This window comes from Leptonychotes weddellii, chromosome 11 (assembly GCF_054177405.1).
Source record: "Leptonychotes weddellii isolate Sample4059 chromosome 11, ASM5417740v2, whole genome shotgun sequence".
Lineage (NCBI taxonomy): Eukaryota > Metazoa > Chordata > Mammalia > Carnivora > Phocidae > Leptonychotes > Leptonychotes weddellii.
The window spans coordinates 83,284,750-83,305,249 of NC_138379.1; the positions used below are offsets into that span (position 1 = coordinate 83,284,750).

The 20,500-nt window shown below is 39.2% G+C and overlaps 1 protein-coding gene and 1 pseudogene across 4 annotated transcripts in view; one reads left to right on the forward strand and one right to left on the reverse strand.

The window, feature by feature from the left end:
* SIK3 (SIK family kinase 3) overlaps positions 1-20,500 on the forward strand; it is a 245,508-nt gene that overhangs the window by 110,424 nt on the left and 114,584 nt on the right. The window lies entirely within an intron of this gene.
* Positions 534-639, reverse strand: LOC115939125 (5S ribosomal RNA; annotated as a pseudogene).

The following is a 20,500-nucleotide window of genomic DNA, read 5'->3' on the forward strand; positions in this document are numbered from 1 at the left end:
ATCTTAAAAAAAAAAAAAAAAGTGGGCGCCTGGGTGGCTCAGTTGGTTAAGCGACGGCCTTCGGCTCAGGTCATGATCCTGGAGTCCCGGGATCGAGTCCCATATCGGGCTCCTTGCTCGGCAGGGGGTCTGCTTCTCCCTCTGACCCTCCCCCCTCTCATGTGCTCTCTCTCTCTCATTCTCTCTCTCAAATAAATAAATAAAATCTTTAAAAAAAAAAAAAAAAGAAATAGTCTGTCCCATTGCATTAAACCTGGGCAGGGCTTTGTGACTGCTTTGACCCAAAGAATCTGACAGGACTGATACTATGTGATTTCTGAGGCTAAGCCAGAAAAATGCCACACATTTGTTCCTTATTCTCTTGGGATGTTCATTCCTGGAACCCATTCCCATGCTGTGAAGAAGCCCATGCAGTCCGTGGAGAGACCCATGTGATGAGGAACGGAGGCCTCAGGCCCACGGCCCCAGCTTAGCTCCCCTCAGACAGCCAGCGTTGACTTGCCAGCCTTGTATGTCAGCCATCTTGGAAGTGGATCCTCCAGCCTCCTGTCTCCCATCCAAGTACTAACCAGGCCCGACCCTGCTTAGCTTCCGAGATCAGATGAGATCGGGCGCGTTCAGGGTGGTATGGCCGTAGACCCTCCAGCCTCCTGTCAAGCTGCTTTAGGTGATGCCACATGGAGCAGAGCAGAAATCTGTCCTTTCTGAGGCCTGGACAAATCGCAAATCTGTGAGCAAAAGAAATGATTATTGTTTTAATCCACTGAGTTCTTGGATGATTAGTAGCACAGTAATAGGTAAAACTAGAACATTAGCAGTAACTATCAGTCTCATAGATTATTACTTTTATTTGAAGAAATAAAAGAGGGAATTAAAAATATATGATGAAGAGACTCAAAATTGATGAGAAAGATGTGCAAGAAGAACTCAGTCTCAATAGAATGTCTAAAAATAAAAGACATACATGAAAAAACAGTGGAAAGATGATGCAGCCTGGATAGAGTTGAAGAGTGAACTGGGAGATAGATCTGGAGATTTCTAGAGTTGCGTGCAGAGAGGAGGTGGGGCACATGCAGTTTAGCAACAGAAGGATGAGAAGATACCATGTAGTCTGATTTAGTGGCTCTCAAACTTTGTGATCTTAGGACCCTGTGCACTTGTAAAAATTATTGAGAACCCTAACTTGCTGTTGTGTATGTAAGTTACGCTTATAATTTGGTCACATTTCTGTAAATATAGTTCAGTAAAAAATTTACTTAAAAAAAGAAGACATCATAAAGAGTAGAAAAATAAGCCACAACTTGAGAGAAGATAGACTGATAAAGTTTGTTATTCAGAATATAAAAGAACTCCTTAAATTAAAAAGAAAAAAAAGATAGGAACAACAACAAACAAGGAAATAGGAAAGTCACGAATAAGTTTATTTCACTGGAGCAGGAACAAATGGTCTATGAATATATGAGAAGAGCCTCAGTTTTTTTTAGTAATCAAGGAAATGCAGACTAAAACAGCGAGGGACTATGTGCCTCCCCATTCTCCATCAGACTGGGAAAAATTAAAAAATAGCAGTTGTTGGAGGTGATAGAGAACAGTGGGAACACTTGCACTGTTGGATACAACCATTTTGGAAAAACAATTTGGCTTTACTTAGTGATTCCTAAGTATACACTCAAATGAAACTCTTATACCCATGGCCCAGGAGACACGTATAAGAATATTTAAAGTAGGGGCGCCTGGGTGGCTCAGTCATTAAGCGTCTGCCTTCGGCTCAGGTCAGGATCCCAGGGTCCTGGGATCGAGCCCCACATCGGGCTCCCTGCTCAGCAGGAAGCCTGCTTCTCCCTCTCCCACTCCCCCTGCTTGTGTTCCCTCTCTCGCTGTGTCTCTCTCTGTCAAATAAATAAATAAAATCTTTAAAAAAAAAAAAAAAGAATATTTAAAGTACTGTTCATAATAGCTACAAATGCAAACAACTCAACTGTCTAGCAACTGTAAAGCAATGCATAAAGTTGGTGTATTCAGAAAAGGATGACTAGCATAAAGTGAATTAGATACCACTCCGTGCATTTCTTGCAATTTTCTAAATATAATCAGGATCAAAAAAGGTAGTTAAAAATAATAAGTGTGATTCTATTTACATTATTTAAAAACAGACATACCTAAATAATATGTTGTTTGGTGATATATATATATGGGGAAATTATAAAGAGAAGCAAAAGAATGATAACATAAGTTTTAGGATAGTGGTTATTCTGGGGTAGGGGTGGAATGGAAAAGCCCATAAAGCACCAAGGTTTGTATATGACCTGTTTTGCCACAAAAGTTTCTGTGTGTTGTTGAAAGGAACCTGCAGGGATTCTTTTTCTAAGGACGGAATTTTGGTAATGCAAACACTAGTTCTTAATCTCTTCCTAGGTGTTCTTGCATATAAAATCCTCCAGTAAACACATGAATTTATTTTTCATGGTTTATGTCAACCTTGCTAACTAACTAGGGTGGGTGCCTAGGAAGCAGATGAAACAAGGAGGATTTATCCACAAGTTCAGGTTCGGTTGTTGTAGCCTAAGAATGAGAAACTAGGCCTCTTATTCTAACCTGTCTGAAAATCAGCTTACTGTTGTTAAAAACAAAAGACTGTTTCCCAGTTTATTTTTTTGGTCAGCAGCAAAGGCACTCTTTTGTCTCTACCCCTAGCCCGAGTCTGCTCTTTGTTAAAAATCTCCATGCATTGACATCTCTTCCTTTTCTGAAGGAATGTGAAACCCAATAATTATACACAGACCTGACCTACTTTGGAGGAACCAGAGGACAAAGAAATCTTAGTTTTCTTTGTCCTTTTTTGGTTAAAAAGCAGAGATTTTGGGAGATGAGGGCCAGAACTTCTTATATCTATACTTCTTTGAAGGGTCTAACATAGTTTGTCCCTGTCCTGTATATTAGAAGTTTCCCCTAATGTACATTGCTGGTAGACTCATAGACTTGATGCTCTTGAATTCTTTGCATGCCTGCTGATCTGGGAATGTTTGGCCATTTCCCAAGGACACAGTGGCTGAAAGAATCTATTGATTTGTTTTTATTTTTAGTTGTCTTATTTTATAGATTTGATTTTGTAAACACCTCAGTCCTTTTTTTTTTTTTTTTTTTTAAAGGAAGTGGTTGGGATCTAAACATACACATTTACATGAATGCATGAGTGAATTGAAATAATAGTTTGGACTATGCATTCCCATTTAGTTATCATTGTGGTTGCCTAATTAACTGTTATTCTACTTCTTAGTTGCTTTATTTGTTGTTATTATGCTAAGTTGGTAGATTGTGTTTATTCCAATTTTTATTATTTGCTTTATCAATTGATTTTTTTTTAATAATAAAAACTAAGTTCCCTTTAAACCACAAGCAAAAATCTTTTTGGTCTGGTTCATTAACAGTTGCTAAAATCACAACTGGGTTCTGGGTCCTTCTAGGTCCTATATCGGGTGCTTGAGGCTTATTAAACCCATTGTTTTGTTTACTAATTATCAGCCTTAACAGAGTAAGGTGAATGTGAATATCTGGAATATCAAGAACTAGGAGACAAGACAGTGTGCATAAGGATAGACAAATAGATCAGTGGAGTAGATCCAATAGTCTAGAAATATCCCTTACTTGTATGATCATTTGACTTTTGACTAGGGTGCCAACGACAATTAAAAAGAGAAAGAATAGTTTTTTCGAGAAATGGTTCTGGGACAGCTGGGTATTCACATGCAAAGTGAAGTTGGACCCCTGCTTTGCAAAACCATACACAGAAGTTAACTCAAAATGGATCATAGATATAAACATAAGGGCTAAAACTATAAAACTCTTAGAAGAAAACATAGGAGCAAATCTTTGTGATCTGTGAGCAGTAGTTTTTTTAGGTATGACACCAGAAACACAAGGGACAATGAAAAATAGATGAATTGGATTACATTAAAATAAACATTTGTGTTGCAAACAATGCAATGAAAGAAGTGAAAGGCAACCCACAGAATGGGAGAAAATATTTGCGAATCATATATCTGTGAGGTTTGTATTCAGAATATATAAAGAACTCTTACAATTCAATAATAAAAAGACAGCCTAATTTAAAAGATGAACAAAGAAGGCATATAGCAGGCCAACAAACATGAGAAGAGTGCTCAACATTGTTAGTCGTTAGGAAAATGAAAATCAAAACCACAATGAGATACTCATTAGGATGGCTATAATAAATATTATGGCCAATAACACTGGTATTGGTGAAGATGTAGAGATGGTAGAACCTTCTCTTGCATTGCTGGTGGGAATGTAAAATGATGTAGCCACTTTCCCATTTCCTTAAAATTTCCAAAAACACTATATATGGCATTACCATATGACCCAGGATTGCTCATCCTATGTTTAGATCCAAATGAAAACACCTCCACACAAAAATTTTACATGAATGTTCATAGCAACAATATTCATCATAGCGAAAACGTGGAAACACCCAGAAAACCATCAACTGGATCATTAAAATGTGGTCTGTCCACACAATGGAGTGTTATTTGGCAATAGAAAGTAATGAAATACTGGCCCTTGCTACAGCATGGATGCCCCTTTTAAAAACATTATGGTAAGTGAAAAGACCACATATTATAGTACTCCATTTATATGAAATGCTCGGTATAGGCAAATTTATGGAGACAGAAAGTAGGTTAGTGGTTGCTTGGGCTGGTGAGGAGTGGGGGGATGAGTAGCGGCAGTCTTTGGATATGAGATTTCTTTTAGGGGGACAAAATGTTCAAAATTAGATTGTTGTGATGGTTGCACTACCCTGTGAATATACTAAAAAACATTGAATTGTACTCTTTAAATGGGTGACTAGTATATTATGTGAATAATATCTCAATACAGCTGTTTTCTAAAAACTAAAATACAGGAAAGCAGGGAAACTGCTAGGGGAAAAATACTAATGTGATTATTTGTCTTGTTAATGTCTTGTTAATGAATTGCTTGTACTTACTCTGAGTATTTGTAAATTTTTTTAAAAAGTCTAGTTTTGGGGGCGCCTGGGTGGCTCAGTTGGTTAAGCGACTGCCTTCGGCTCAGGTCATGATCCTGGAGTCCCGGGATCGAGTCCCGCATCGGGCTCCCTGCTCGGCAGGGAGTCTGCTTCTCCCTCTGACCCTCCCCCCTCTCATGCTCTCTCTCTCTCTCATTCTCTCTCTCAAATAAATAAATAAAAAATCTTAAAAAAAAAAAAAAAAAAGTCTAGTTTTGGAAAGAATTTTAAATATCTTTTAGTAAAAGACCTATAGACTAAAACTTTAAACATATTTAAAAGAATAAGAGCCAAATATTTAGGGGAGAAGGGAGATGGATATAGTTTTACCAGAAAACTTAGGCTAACTCTAGCTACTACAGTTCACTTAGTGTTTGCTTTCTGGCAGGAAAAGCAACCAAAACTGATGATGAGTTCTTTAACTTACATTATTAAGCAAAAGGAAGCAATCCAAGTGAGAAAATGTATTTCCCAGCCCTGCACAGCACTGCACTGTAAAGCAGAATTTGTCCACGACTTGCTATCAGGTTCACAAAACTATGTTAAAAAAAAAAAGAAAGAAGAAAGAAAAACAAACAAAAAAGGATGCTTCAGTAGTAAACTTAAAAAAATATATTCCAAAATATCCTTCATATGGAAATTTATTTTGACCCTGGATATATGTCTAGTGTAAAATTTAGTTTATTGAGCTTTCTGGTTATGGGAATTGAGGAAAGAAGAGACAACTGATTTTGGTCTGGTGTCTCTGGCATTAAATTGAAGTTATCTAGCATAATAGTTAGAGACTGAACTTCAGTGTAATGCCAGAAGAGCAGAGTATTTTGTTGTGATGTGTGAAATGAGATGCATATGGTTGTTTTAAAAATGTAATAAACTTTTTTAGAATAGTTTTAGATTTACAGAAAAGTTGCTAATACAGTAGAGTTTACAAATACCCCACACCGTTTCCCCCATTATTCATTCATACCTTACATTAGTGTAGTACGTTTGTCATACTTAATGAACCTCTGTTCCTACATTATTATTAACTAAAGTCTAGAGTTTGTTCAGATTTCCTTAGTTTTTACCTAATGTCTTTTTCTTCTGTGTCAGGATCCAGACTAGGATACAACATTAGATTTAGTCATTATATCTCTAGGCTCCTCTTGGCTGTGATAGTTTTCTCATACTGCCCTTGTTTTTGATGACCTTGACAGTTTTGAGGAGTACTGGTCAGGTATTTTGTAGAATGCCCCTCGATTGGAAATTGTCTGATGTCTTTGTTGTGGTTAGACGTGGGTTATGGGTTTTAGGGAGGAAGATCACAAAGAGAAAGTGCTCTTCTCATCACATCCTATCAAGGGTAGATGCTATCAGTGTGATTATCACTGCTGATAATGAACTTGATCACCTGGCTGAGGTGTGTCTGTCAGGTTTCTCCACACTGTAAAGTTACTCTTTCTCCCCCTTTCCATATTGTCCTCTTTGGAAGGAAGTCATTATATACACATACTTTTTGTACCATCTTTGCAGGTGACAAAAGTAACTGTTTTGAAAACTAATGAGTCTGACATACTTACCTTTTCCAGTGAAGATTTTACCTATGTTTTCACAGAAACGGTTTGCTGGAATACCTATAAGTAGGGCCAGAGCTTTTCTCAGGAAAGAGCTTTAGTTCTGTTCATATGCTTGAAGTCTTTTTTTTTTTTTTTTTAAAGATTTTATTTATTTATTTGACAGAGAGAGAGAGACAGCGAGAGAGGGAGCACAAATGGGGAGAGGCAGAGGGAGAAGCAGACTTCCTGCTGAGCAGGGAGTCCGATTCAGGGCTCGATCCCAGGACCTTGGGATCATGACATGAGCCGAAGGCAGACTCTTAACGACTGAGCCACCTAGGCGCCCCACTTGAATTCTTTATGGAACGGCTAAATTTATATGCCATATATTATGAAAGAGATTTCCCTGGCCTGGAATTTCTTAGAGATGAGAGTTACCTACAACATAAAGAACCATGAGGTACTAGTTTTCCATTGTTGTGTAACTAAAACTTAACAGCTTAAAAGAGCACACATTTATTATCTCACAGTTGTGGATCAGCAGGTCTGGCACGGCTTAGCCTAGTCCTCCACTCAGGGTCTCATATAGTTGCAGTCAAGGTACTGGGTAGATTATGTTCTCATCTAGAGGCTCAGGTGGGAAAGAACTCACTTCCAAGATTCTTCAGGCTATTGGTAGAATTGATTCCTTGTGACTTTATGACTACCTTTTTGCTGGCTGTTGGCTGGAGGACACCCTCAGGTTATAAAGATGTTGCCGATAGGGCGCCAGGGTGGCTCAGTTGGTCAAGAGTCTGCCTTTGGCTCAGGTCATGATCCCAGGGTCCTGGGATAGAGCCCCTCAGGGAGCCCGCTTCTCCCTCACACCCTGCCACCCCCCCTGCTCGTGCTCCTTCTCTCTCTCCCTCTCTTTCTCTCTCTCTCTCTCGGACTCTCTCTCTCTCAAATAAACAAATCTTTAAAAAAAAAGATGTTGCCTATAGTTCTTTGAGATCACCCACAGTTGCTTTTCCTATGGGCTTCTCAAACATCGCCTCTTACTTCCTCCAGATCTCCAAGTCCAGCAGGAGGTGAGGGAAGAGACTACAGAAAGGTGTGAATATATATATATATATCATTGTGTGTGTGGAATCATTGGAAGTTGGCCACCATAATGTCTCTCTGTTACATATTGTATGACTTCTGTAGAGAATATTTAATTTTGAGTAAGACTCTATCCAGTGAGTCTTTTTTGATGACAGTTGGTCAGAGTACCTCTTAAATATCAGTTTGACCTGGTAGAGCTGGTTGCAGTGAAAAGAATAAACCTTATAATTACTGGCATTATGGTAAGTGGAGGAAGGTTGAGGTGTTTGTGAAGCATAGCCACAGAAGATGAAGAAAGCAGTTGGGGGAGAGGTGAGGTGCTATAATATATTTTCCCTGTTTCAGACTTCTGCTGACTTCTGATGTTGTCTGTCATTAATTCCTTTATGAGCCAGTTTTCTGTGTTTATTTTTAAGAACTCATTACCATACCATAAAATGTATTTTTCAGAGGCAGTAAAACATAGTGTAGTTAAGGGCTCAGGGTCTGGAGCTCCACTGCCTAGGTTCAAATCCTGCCTCCACTGGCTAGTACTGTTTTACCTAGGCAGATTACTTCATTGGTGTGTGTATCAGTGTTTCATGGAAATAATTGCAGTTCTTACTTCGTAGGGTGGTGGAGGATGAAGAGCTAATGCCTATAATTATTGTTCATTTTTTCCAGTGCGATAATGCTTCTTCCATGGTTATGTTTTTAAAAAAGAATGTGAGGGGCGCCTGGGTGGCTCAGTTGGTTGAGCGTCTGCCTTCGGCTCGGGTCGTGGTCCTGGGGTCCTGGGATCGAGCCCCGCGTCAGGCTCCTCACTCAGTGGGGAGTCTGCTTCTCCCTCTGCCTCTGCCTGCCACTCCCCTTGCTTGTGCTCTCTATCTCTCTGTGTCAAATAAATAGATAAAACCTTTAAAAAAAAATTTAAAAAATGTGAATCATTTTAGAGGTACATATTGAAATATTTTCAGATGAAATATTGTGATTGGGATTTTGGATGAAATTGGTGGAGGTATAGGTGAAGCAGAATTGGTGATGAGTTAATTGTTGAAGCTGGTTGATGTTTAATGATGTTACTCTGTCTACTTTTGTGTATATTTGAAGTGTTTTATAATAGAAAGTAATAAAATACCATGGCACACATTAAGTGCTCAGTATATTTTAGCTATTCTTACTACGTTTATGTTTAATATATTGGAATTAACTTGTCTAAAACACAAAGAAAAACTAAAACAAACTAGACACTTCAGTTTTTTCATTTCTAAGACTCTTGCTGTAGATGGAAACTTTATCAAATTTGGGTAACATAGCCAAGATCTTAGACTTGGATTTTTGGTTTCAGTGTTAGTGTCTTCCTAGTTAAGTTGTATTTTATGGGTTAATTAGTTTGGCTTATTTGTGGCTGGTATTACATTCCATTTAATTTAGTCTACCGTGGTTTCTTAAGTGGGATGGAAATTAATATCAATATAATTGATTATTTAGTGTTATTAGTGTCAGTGGTAGGAGTCATTGATTTTACCAATAGTAAAAATATTAGCAGCAAATGCCACGGTTTTCCTAGGTAAACAGCAGTGTTACACTTTAGTTTAATGTAATTGCTGCTTAATTTAAGTGAGAAGGTTAATACTTAGGAGCGAATTCCCTGAGGTTATCTTAGCTGTGGTAAATGCAGCTTTTTTGCTTAGCATATGGTCCTACATTATAAAGCACTATAAAAGTTAGGTGGCTTGAATATTTTAATTGTTCAAGATTGAGAGTTATCTAACTAGTGATTCTGTTTTATTTTATGTGAACAAAACTTAGAACTTAAAAAAAGTTAACAGAAGCAAAACCAAAATCAGAGTTCTCATTAAGAATTGGCACAGTGAGAAGCTTTGTCTTGATAACCCTGCTTTCAAGTACATAAAGGCACACATTTATGTAGTAGATCGGAATGTTGAGGACTGCAGAGTTGGTGACTTGCCCAAGGTTTGCCACAAACATATTTTAGTGATAGAGTTGGGAATGGAGCTCAAGATCCCAGCTCTCTCGGTCCAGTGCTCTTTGGCCGTCCCAGTGATTTCCAAATTGTTCTCCAGAGCCTGAGGGCTCTAAAAAGTTTTGTCTGTTTCTAAACCTTTTACCCCAGAGTAGCTCGCTCCTTCCTTCCTTCCCTCCCTCCCTCCCCTTTTCCTTTTTCTTTCTCTTTCTTTTTCTTTCTTCCTTCCTTCGTTCCTTCCTTTCTTTTCTTTTCTTTCTTTCTTTCTTTCTTTCTTTCTTTCTTTCTTTCTTTCTTTCTTTCTTTCTTTCTTTCCTTTCTTTCTTTCTTTCTTTCCTTTCTTTCCTTTCTTTCTTTTCATATTACGGTTTCTATTATATTAGCAAGGTTTTGTTCAGAAGGGAAAAGATCCTGCTACTGTGTATGTTAGTTTTGATGTCTTTCCTACCCTGAGCGCTTTATTCTGTGCCATCTTCTACTCAGAAAAGTACATTTGATTTATTGGCGGGGTTTTGTTTGACTTTGTTTCAAAGGATGTCATTGTGTTCTCTATAGAAATCTGTGACCCAAAGACCTCAGGAAAATTCAAAAGGACTTTTAAACATGGAGGGATAATTATTTTTAGTATGAAGTTATTATCAATGAATGTTTTATTTCCTTGCAGTTCTCTACATTCTCTCATCTCATCAGTCTTATTCCTTATGATTTTCTGGATAGTGTTTCTCATGATCTGTTGTTTTTTAAGAAGATATTTATGCAAATATGTCTATTTTAAATGAACCTATTTCTGATGTCAGGAGATTTTTTTGGGGTCTCTTTGGCAGTGAGTTATGGGTCATATCAATTTGCTTAAAAACAATCTTGTCAAGATCAGAAGAGGGCCCAAAAGACAGTGTAATGGGTTGGTTTTTGCTTAAATTGTGGATACTTTTAATGGTTAAAAAAGCCCCTCACTGTTATTAACTGTACTCAACATTTTAGTTAGTCCGTGCACAATTATGATAACTTAAAATCCTTGATGATACTTTAGAAGCTCTTCAAAATTCTAGACTTGTACTGTAACGTTGGTTTAGGACTGTCATAGAAGGTCAGGATTTAGGATGCATGTAATCCTGCTAAGGGAAAGGACAAACAAGCTTACTAAATGTTAAGTCTGTTATATTAAGTACATACTTCATGTAGTTGTGTTTTTACATTAAATGTGGTATAAAACTGGTAACATATATAGGATATATATAATAATAATACATATGATAATGAATTACATTTCAATAGAACAGTTTTTCATATTTTTTTATGGCAGGGTTATCAATAGTCTTCTTCCTGCCTTTAGAATAAATATCAGAAATTTGAGAATTAATTAATGTTTACCCTTAGACTTTCCAGTGGAGTGATTTAAGTTACTTACACTTCACTATTCAGTCCATGAAACACAAACATTAATTATGGAAATATAAAATCTGTTTGATTTGAAAATGTGATGACCATTAACTATAAGGAACTCGTTGAGCCAGAATAAATGCAAAAAGCTATCACACAAAATATTCCCATTTTGGTGGAATCCCAGACGGGCATTTTTTTTGCCAGCACTAATGGTGTGCAGCTGTGATTAAGAAAGCCCATCAGAAGGTACTTGGTGCAGTGTTCCTAACGGGCACAGGGAAGCTGGCTCTTTAATTCTGGGCTGCCACAGGGAAGACAGGCCGGCGTCATCAGCATTCAGACTAGAAATCCTGGTTTGACACAGATGTACATCGTGACAGTTAGCTCGCAGTACTGGTATGTGAGCATGCGTGACAAGTAAGTTTCAGAAATAGGGAGGATAAGATGCTCTCTGATAATGGAGATTGCTTCCAGTTTTCCATTTGTTCTCATTACCAAAGAATTGGGAAATGTAAGAGATGAGGAATTTAGGGTGGTTTTTCAGCTGTTAATTGTGTTCCCTTGGTTCACTCAGCCTTTTGCTACTGCAGCCTATCTTATTAGGCCTTGGGGGCATATTAATATAATTTAAAGCACCTTAAAATATGAACTGTTGCTGACTTTGTTCACCAGGAACAACACTACTATTGTAAGGTTAGCAAGATGCTCAGTGTAATAAATCTCCATTGGGGAAGTATGAGAACGTTATGAGTGCCAGTTGAGTTCAGCTTTCTTTCCAGCTGGTGCTTTAAAAAGCTTTGAGTGTTCTAGGTGCTACATCGAAATGTGCTTAACAGTACACGGCTCCTTGACAAATGCTGTTCTTGGGAAGAGCACAGTCCTTCTGGGAGTGTGTGTTATTTTTACCTATGAGCTGGCACTCTAGGAAAGAGCACTTCATTAAGAAAATTCATCTTGAAATTCATTCAGCTTTCTCCCTCCTAACCTCACAGTTGAGGTCATTGCCAAGTTTCACCCACACGTCTAATCTTTCTTCTCTGGGACTCAAATGCCATCCTTCATAGCTTCATTTTCCACCATAACTTTAAATTTTGCCTTGGACTAACTGCTGCTCCTTGTTTTTCTTTTATTTCGGAACATTGCTGTGACAATAACTATTTTTTCATAATACCCTTTTCTTAGATACTGTTCTTTGGTGGCCACTTTAAACCGTTGGAGCTTCCTTGTTAAACCACTGTTAATCCTTTTCTTCTCCATTTCTTGAATGCCTTCCCGCTCCGTCCCTCGGTGTTCAGAGCGTCTCTATTTGCCCTGCGTTCTTCAGTCCCGCTCCTTCTTTCCTGCTCTTTCCCTTCTGCCCTTTCTTTAAGGGCTTCGAGGTGTTCTTTTAAATAGGTCCCTAACCTTGGAATTCAGCCATCAGTCCAATTCTAAATCTCCCTCTTAAACTGGGAAGTCGTGGTCAACCGGAAATAGATACTGAAAATGGATCAGGCACTGATATTTGTAAGTAATTCTTTTTTTTTTTTTATTTTATTTATTTGAGAGAGAGAATGAGAGAGAGAGAGAGCACATGAGAGGGGGGAGGGTCAGAGGGAGAAGCAGACCCCCTGCCGAGCAAGGAGCCCGATATGGGACTCGATCCCGGGACTCCAGGATCATGACCTGAGCCGAAGGCAGTCGCTTAACCAACTGAGCCACCCAGGCGCCCTGTAAGTAATTCTTTATTGTTATGGTCAACTCTGTCCTCTTCTCCACTCCTTCCCCCCCCCCCCCTTTTAAAATATCTTCTTGTTCAGTTCATTTCAGTGGGAAACTTAAAGGCCAGGAGTTGATTTAATGTTATAGGAGCATACAAAATGTTGTCGGCACTGTGTCAATGTTGAAATAACAGCAGCAGTAGTAATGGCGGTGTGGCTGAGAGAGTTGCCTGTTACGTTTGAGATACTCCTAGGACTTCTGCTTTCTGAGAGGGTAAATGTTAACCAGATGGGAATTGTTGGAACTGAGAAACCATTTTCTTTTTGTCTGAAAAATTTTCCTTCTCTGCTTTGAATTCCAAGTAATCACCAGAAAATTTCCATTGATTAATTATGTACAATATGACCATGTTCCACCTTAGGAATTCTTCCAAGAATAACGTATGGTTCATGGTCTATTTTCTCACTTCAGGAAGCTCACAATTCTCTATCCTCCAGACATTGTAAATACAAGAACAATTTCACTTTCACTGTTTAGTACAGCCGAAGCAGAGAAGTAGAGAAAAATAAGTCACCTAAAGTCCTGCTAGATATTGTGAACTATTTCCTTTGGGGTTCATTGAAAGCTGATTTACCCTTACTTTTGGTGGTCCTGTTGAGTCCTCCTGTCTGGAGTTGGCTGGAATCCTAACATCTCAGTCAATCCCTAGGCTTCATAGTTGCGTATTTTTCCAGAAACAGTTGTGATTGGTATGTAAAATGGATAGAATAATCAGTTCTTCCCAAATATATGTCTTAGCTTTGTCCCTTAGAACTTGATTTGAGTATCAAGTTACCGACTCAATGTGGAGTCCTCCCTGATTGGTTCCGGTGCAGGAGTCAGGATAGGGACAGGTTACCGACTCAAATGTGGAGTCCTCCCTGATTGGTTACCGACTCAAATGTGGAGTCCTCCCTGATTGGTTCCGGTGCAGGAGTCAGGATTTCCCAAGAATATGGCCAGCCTACGTCCTGACCACAGCCATGTGGCACATCATTAATCACAGCCATTTAATGCCTTGCAGGTTTAGCCTTATAGTCTAGCTTGTGTATCTTATGATGGTTTGAGGTTTCTTTAAACCTATATTCTCATGACAATTCTGTTTTGCAGTTAATTTAAAAGAAAAACAGGTTTTGTTTTGTTTGTTTTGCAAAGGCATTCAGATTCCTTTTCTAGAAGCCATTCTCAACTGGGAATGAATTTAGTCCTACAGAAAACAATTTGAGTGACTATTTTTTCAGTTTTCCCAAAGATGTGCCATTCTAGACTATAGGGCAGAAGTTAGTTCATCACATATGATAATGCCTCAGGGTAGCACTCAGAGTTTGATCCAGGGAGCCCAAAGAGTCTCCAGAACTCTTTCAGTGAGTGTCTGAGGCCAACACTGTTTTCATAAATAAACAAACATTATTTTCATTTTCACTCTCATCCTTTCACAGTTACGTAGGGAGATTTCGAGGGACTACGTGATGTGTGATATAATTTCTCTGATGGCTGACGAAATGTGTGATTGCCATTCTGGTGTTTTAAAATTTTCTGTTTTAACTTCTGATTTTAATTTTAATCCATTTCCTAAGTAAATATTGCTAGATATTACTCATGTAAACAAAACTTCTTTGAAGGTCTCAGTTTTTGAGAGAAGGAGTCCTGAGACCAAAAGGTTTGCAAACTGCTATCTTACGAGTGTAAAACTTAATTCTCTCACAGAAGCCTGTTGAGAGCAGCCGCTAGCGAGCTGCACAAGGGCACTGCCTTAAGCCCATCAGTTGTTCAATAAACATTTTGTGATGGAATTAAATTGAGTTCTTGGAATGCAACTTTTGAGACCTAATTTAAGATTCTCTCCCAAGGCAGTGTTTGAGCACTGAGTGCACTGAAGCCTGCCAAGTTTCTTCGAGATCAGTAACTGGCAGTTCTCAACGTTGAGTCCAGTATTTCAGAAGTCATTTTTGTGTAATACGTGTTGTAGCCGGCAGCTTACTGGCATCATCTAAGATGTGGTCTACATATATCATTTAAAATTTTCAAGTAGTCATATTTACAAAAATAAAAAAACTATTTGGGTTTTTTTTTCCAGCATTATTGAGGTATAATTGACAAAATTGTAAGATATTTAAAGTGTACAATGTGTTGTTTTGATATACATATACATTGTGTAGGACTCCCCCGATTGAGTTAATTAACATGTTCATCCTCACATATTTGGTTTTTTTTTGTTTGGTTGGTTGTTTTGTTTGTTTTTGGTGAGAACATTTAAATTCTATGCTCTTAGCAGATTTTAATTATACAATAGTGTTACCAACTATAGTCAACATGCTTTACATTAGATCCTCAGGCCTTATTCATCTTTTTAAAAATTTTTTTAAAAAGATTTTATTTATTTGACAGAGAGAGACACAGCGAGAGAGGGAACACAAGCAGGGGGAGTGGGAGAGGGAGAAGCAGGCTTCGCGTGGAGCAGGGAACCCGATGCGGGGTTCGATCCCAGGACCCTGGGATCATGACCTGAGCCGAAGGCAGACGCTTAATGACTGAGCCACCCAGGCGCCCCCCCCATTCATCTTTTAACTGAAACTTTGTATCCTTTTACCAACCTGTCCCTATTTCTCCCACCCCCGCAGCCCTGGCACTCACTTTTCTACTTTCTGTTTCTGTGAGTTTGACTTTTTTTTTTCTAGATTCCACATATAAGTAATACCATGTGGTAATGTGGTTGTCTTTCTCTCTCGGACTTACTTCACTTGGCACAGTGCACACCAGGTTCATCCATCTCGTCACAATGACAGGACTTGGGGCACCTGGGTGGCTCAGTCATTAAGCGTCTGCCTTCGGCTCAGGTCATGATCCCAGGGTCCTGGGATCGAGCCCCACATCGGGCTCCCTGCTCGGCGGGAAGCCTGCTTCTCCCTCTCCCACTGCCCCTGCTTGTGTTCCCTCTCTCGCTGTGTCTCTTGCTGTCAAATAAATAAATAAAATCTTAAAAAAAACCCCAAAAAACAAATGACAGGACCTTTTTTTTTTTTTTAAGGCTGGATAATATTCCATTGTGTGTGTATATGTATGTGTGTATCTATAGATAGATTTCGATAGGTAGATATGCTACATATTCTTTTTTTTTTTTTAAAGATTTTATTTATTTATTTGAGAGAGAGAATGAGATAGAGCATGAGGGGGGGAGGGTGAGAGGGAGAAGCAGACTCCCTGCCGAGCAGGGAGCCCAATGCGGGACTCCATCCCAGGACTCCAGGATCATGACCTGAGCTGAAGGCAGTCGCTTAACCAACTGAGCCACCCAGGCGCCCTGCTACATATTCTTTATTCATTCATCTCTTGACAGACACTTAGGTGGTTTCCATACCTTGGCTATTGTGAATAATGCTGCACTGAACATGGGAGTACAGATACCTCTTTGAGATAGTGACTTCATTTCCTCTGTATGATATACACCCAGAAGTGGGATTGCTGGATCTGGTTGTTCTATTTTCAATTTCTTAAGGAACCTCCATACTGTTTTCCATAGTGACTGTACCAGTTTGCATTCTCACCAGCTGTACATGAGGGTTCGCTTTTCTCCATATCTCTGTCCCAGCATCTGTTATCTCTTGTCTTTGATAATAGACACCCTAACAGGCATGAGGTGGTATCTCATTGTGGTTTTGATTCACAATTCCCTGATAATTGGTGATGTGTAGAGCACCTTTTCATGGCATGTGTTAGTCATTTGTATGTCTTCTTTGGGAAAATGCCTACTTAGGTCCTTTGTCCATTTTTAAATTGGGTTATTTGTGTTTTTTTTTCTGTTGAGTTGTATGAATTCCTTGTTTATTTTGGATATTAACCCCAGATCAGATACATGGTCTGCAAATATTTTCTCCCATTCCAGAAGTTGCCTTTTCATTGAAATTAGTTTTTAATAATATATTTTATTTAGCCTAGTATCTCTAAAATGGTATTTCTTCATGTAATCAATATCAAATTTATCAGTGAGATCATTTATATTATCATTTTAATATTAAGGCTTTGAGATCTGGTCTGTTATTTAGCATTCATAGCACATCAGTTTGCACTAGCCACATTTCGAGTGCTCAGTAGTCACATGTGGCTGGTGTGTTCTGTATTGACCAGGACCGATCTCAACCGTAAAATGATACTAGATCTGAGCTGAGAATGATCTTGGAATAGAGAGATAGATAATAAAAATTTAGCTACACTGGGGTGCCTGAGTGGCTTAGTCAGTTGAGCATCTGCCTTCGGCTCATCATGATCCCAGAGTCCTGGGATGGAGCCCTAAGTCGGGCTCCTTGCTGGGCAGAGGAGTCTGCTTCTCCCTCTCCCTCTGCCTGCAGCTCCCCCTGCTTGTGCTCTCTCTCTCAAATAAATAAATAAAACCTTAAAAAAATTTAGCTATAAAACCTAAGATAAAAACAATCCCATTGAAAATAATTCATAATGGCAAAAATTTGATATCTGCCTGAATTTTAAGACATTTCAGTGAGTAGAGCTGCTTCAGAGAACATTGAAAAAAATAAACTTTTCTCCACACTGTCATAATGTTTTCTCTTCCCTTCTTAAAAGCATTCAGTCTGCTTACCGTATTTTGTGAAATTATTGTGCATGCATCTGCATACTAGTTTAGGGGAGTGCTCTTTCTCTTTTTGGAGGAATTTTAGCACTGTGGTCTTTGCATTTTCTTCCTAAGTGGTTCCTTTCTTTAACTGTCCATTTGTCATCGCATATCCCTGAATGAAAGAACCCACTTACTTCTGATGCGTGAGGGGGAAGGGTGGTTTGTTTTGATCTTAATACTGAACCTTTCCTTGGCTCATTGGTTTTTATTCCGTCACCTTATCTTGCCTGTGAATGTGGTGTCACGATATGCAGGTGAATTATTGCCTGTTGTGAAGAAAGCACTACTTTGTCAACTTCATTCCCTGTGAACATTACTGTGCTTGCAAAAATTAGAAGAGTTAAAGGAACTGTGGTTTAGAAGTGAGAACTAAAAGGGGGAAATAGCTATTTCCCCCCCTTCTAGAATGAATAATAAAGAACTGTGACTTTAAATTTGGCACGATCTGAATTTAATTTTTTGTCACACCACATGCCGATGAAAAAAGGGTTCATTGAATGGAAATATCTTGGGTAGAGAAATTCCTAGGGCTCTGGGCAAGCTGTAGCTTTTAAGCAACATCTTGGATACAGTGCCATGTTTAATTAATATTAGTGTCAATTCATAACTCGTTTGAGTTCTATGTAGAACAAGAAACTTTAAGAAATATATGATCCCTTGGTAATATATTAGAAGTTTCCTTTTTTACTTGTTACACTTTTCTTCATACTCAAGTACAAGGATGTGATTCATAGATTCTCAGCACCCAAATCTGGAAACATTCTTTGAGATTTTATCTTCTGTTTACCTACCAACTTACCATTTGCTGTGGACGCATTTCATTTTTCAAGCAGCGGGTGTGTACTTTCAGCTAAAACCCTGATTGTATGGCCACCACTATCTGTAGCAGTGAAAATTCACGATCATCGATCTCTTCGGGTAGTCTCAAAATATTCACATTTGCTTGCCAACTCCCTGCTCTCTGACGTCGTCATTTTTCTGTTTCATTGGTCTTTTTCCATTTTCTAGAAAACCTCCACCTTCTAGTTTGCAGCTAAAATAGGAGCTGAAGCTTTCGGACGTTGTCTTTTCCGTTCAGGGGTCCTCTCAGGCACATGGACCAAGTAACACGCGTGTCCTCCTCTCTGGCATTGGTACTTGGTCTGGGGGGCCAGGGGGCCCGGCTGGCCATGAAGAAGCAGAGCGCACTCTCCCTGGTGCAGCCCTGAGGATCAGGTCTTGCTGTGGGTTCCATCCTGTAGCTTGGTGTGACGCTCCCGAATGGAATGCATTTTTCCCCCAGCTTCATTCCTTCCATGTTCTTCCCACATCAGCTGGAAGCAACCAGTTGGTTCTGAATGCTGCCCACAAATTGTTAGCTATTTCGCTTGTTGGGCCCCTCAACTTGCCCCTTGAGTAAGGAACTGATGTGTTTGAGATCCAGGATTACTTTGTTTAGTGAAGCGAATCTCATTTTTGTCAAGGAATGCCTAACGTTTAAGGCTTGATTCCAGAAAACAAACAAACAGATAACAGCAGTACCTGTAATTAATGCGTATGACATGCTTAGCACATGCCAGGCATTATATACTAGGCAGGTTGCATCCATTAGCTTAGTCAGTCCCCAGAAACCTTTAGAGCAGGTTCTGTTGTTGCCCGCATTTTTTAGATAAGGAGCCAAAGCAAAATTAAATAGCTTGGTCAAGGTTATACATTAAAAGGGCAGTTCTAAGATTTTGAACCCAGGCAGCTTGACACCAGAGTCCTTCCTGTTGACGCCACGTTCAGCTGCTAGGCCAGGCTTTGCCCGTGTCTTGTTGAATCCTGAATCTCATTGAAGAGTAGACGGGATTTGATATTTTAATCTACGGAAACCTCTCTGCATCCACCTTCGGAGAACAGATTATACTTAATGCAATTTTCCCTGAAAAGATAAGAATACATTTCAGTATGTGGGGCCATATTCCCTTTATGGGGAGGCACATATACTTGTTACGAAATGTAGAACTACATCCATGCTATATACCATTATCTCTATCAAATTAAAAATCGTTACTAAGTGCATATAAGTGGATATAAGATCTTGTAGCCAGCTTTGTTCTCATAGATGATTAGATTTGGCTTTCTCTTTACCTTTGTGAAAGTCGTATTACCTCAGAATGCAAATGAAATTCAGAAGGGGTTCATGTGAATCAGGAGGCCCTATGACTCCCCCAATTATGTATGACTCAGTCCTCTCTTGCGAGTGAAAAACTACGAAAATACGGTCAAATGCATTGAAGGCCCTCATTAACCACCTCCATCCTCTACCCCATTACTTTTTCTGTGCCGTCCATTGACAGGCATGGATGGGCAGGATAGGGGATTTGAGGCCTGGTCCTTGGACACAGAAAATGATAATATTTTCTCGGTGGTAAACAAGTGAGGTTTCTTGAGGCTGGAGGTGATCCACTGCCACCTACCCATGGCCTTGGGTACCCCTGTAACCCACTTCTAGCACACTAATTGGGAAGCTCTGCGATGGGCATATAGCTGCAAGTTTCTAAGCTTGTTATGTATTTGAAAGCAATCTGTAAAGTATAATGTGCTATTCATGTGTAAGCTTTTATTAATAATTAATTACAATTAAGACCCAGATATTTGTTCTATAAAAGGACATTGTGTACTGCGATTTTTGTGTTTGGGGAGCTGTCCTTAGAGGACCAGGTACAGACACCAGACCATTTGCTGGAGTTAAGGTCCTGTATGTGATACGACACAGTAGTGAGGAGAAGTAGAAACGCTAATGGTCTGGGGTGAGATGCACTCAGATGCCCTACCACTGAGCTATAACCCTATATCCAGGGTGATACGGTACAAGACTTCTTACAGATCGAACAGCTCGTGAAATTTGTTAATGATTCTGCTCTTTCTCCTCATAAAATTTCCTACCCTCTTCTCTGCTTATCCCAATTCTTTATCAAGTTCTGCTTTGTTTGTGAGGTCTTTCCCTATGTCTGCTTCTCCCCCCTGGTGAAGGTCATACTCCATTCTCTGTTCTACCATCATACCTTGTTTATAGCTTTGTTGATTGTGTTTCCAACGCTGTATTGTTGCCTGTTTCATGTATGTCTTTCCCTTACTAGACCGTGAGCTCCTTG